The sequence below is a fragment of the Phocoena phocoena genome, chromosome 20, assembly GCF_963924675.1.
Source record: "Phocoena phocoena chromosome 20, mPhoPho1.1, whole genome shotgun sequence".
NCBI classification, from domain to species: Eukaryota; Metazoa; Chordata; class Mammalia; order Artiodactyla; family Phocoenidae; genus Phocoena; species Phocoena phocoena.
The window spans coordinates 55,026,824-55,028,328 of NC_089238.1; positions in this window are offsets into that span (position 1 = coordinate 55,026,824).

The window sequence follows — 1,505 nt, forward strand, 5'->3', positions numbered from 1 at the left end:
CCTACTCTCGCGTGATTCATAGTGCTGACCACCTGATGGTCTTAAATCGGACGTGCTGAAGCCGTAGAGTCCTGGGGGTGGGAGGTGGACGGGTGTGACTGGGATGAGGGTTCAGCTCAGCTCTGCTTCTGGACCCCCGCACTGTCTGGGCCACACGTGTACCGTCTCAGTGTGGGTTCCTCTGAAGCAGAGGGAGGAGGATTTGATTCATTAGGAAGGTTCCTGGGAAGAACTAGCAGAGGGGTGGGGCAGTGGGACCGGAAGAGAAGAGGTCCTACCAGGTGATGTAAGACGGTCCCGAGGCGAGATCCCCTGGGATCTCAGAGGCGGCCTGTGTCCCACCAGGACCAGCTCCAGGGGCGGCACCAATACAGGTGCTCACAAGGGCCCCGTGCTTGGTTTAACAGAGTTGAACAAGGGGCCCGCGTGTTCATTTTGCAAATGATGTAAGTGAGTTTGAGTCCCACTGTGGCGCTGGCCCCTTCAGAAGGCAAAGGAGCCGAGCCCCGCTCAGCGGTGGGGTGAGGGCTGTCCCTTGGAGGAGCGGTTGTCAATTCCAGGGGCAGCCCACCCCCTGCCAGGGAGGGGACCCAAGAGGACATGGGCAGAGCCCTGGGGGCATCTGTTACACAATCCAAACGGACACACACATCCACCGGCTTTTGGGGGAAATGATTCAATCCATTGGGCATGTAACACAGCCCCATTGGTGACTGACAGGGATCGATGATCAATCATTTGGCAGGGCTTGACCTTTCAAATTCCAAGATGGGCTTGTGCGGAGACTCCTGAGTGCCCGTATTTTAAAAACAAGCATGTCTCCTCACCCCTGCCCCGCCCCTCACGGTCCTCCCCTGGCCCACACATCCACACTTTTTCTCCAGATACCATCCAGACTCTCTTGGAAAACACGCCAAGTCCAGTTTCAAGTGGAGATCGATGACCGATGGGCCTTTTTTTTTTTGGTCGTTTCTGAGCATCCGTGCGTTCACATTGCTCAGGAGTTATTCTGATGGTTGCTTTGTTTTTGCGTATGGAACGTGTGAGAGAAAAACAGTCAAGCGATTCATGTCAAAGTTGTGCAAAGTGTGCCTTTGTCACACTGGCTGGGGGAGGTTTTGACCTTCCCGTTGATGGAAAAGGAAGACGCCTTTATCCAAGAATGGCAGGTCCGACCAGAGACAAATCTGGTTTCCATCTCAGATGCTGAGGTTCATGTCAATCCATCCCAGGCATGTTGTGGAATTTATACACGTGATTTCAGGGGTCACAGCGTGGGTCACCCATGAAATCCCCAGCGCCCCATCTGTCTGTGCTGGAGGGTCCATCTCACTAGTCTGGATGGGACCTGAGCCTGCAGTTGGCTGAAGCTCCCTCCCGGGGAGGTGGCAGGGATGAACAGCCAGACCATCAGGGCCGAGGACCAGAGGTCTAAGGGACTGTCCCCTTCATGGCTGGCCATATGTGGCAGGGGTAAACAATTACAACCAGCAGAGACTTGGGTG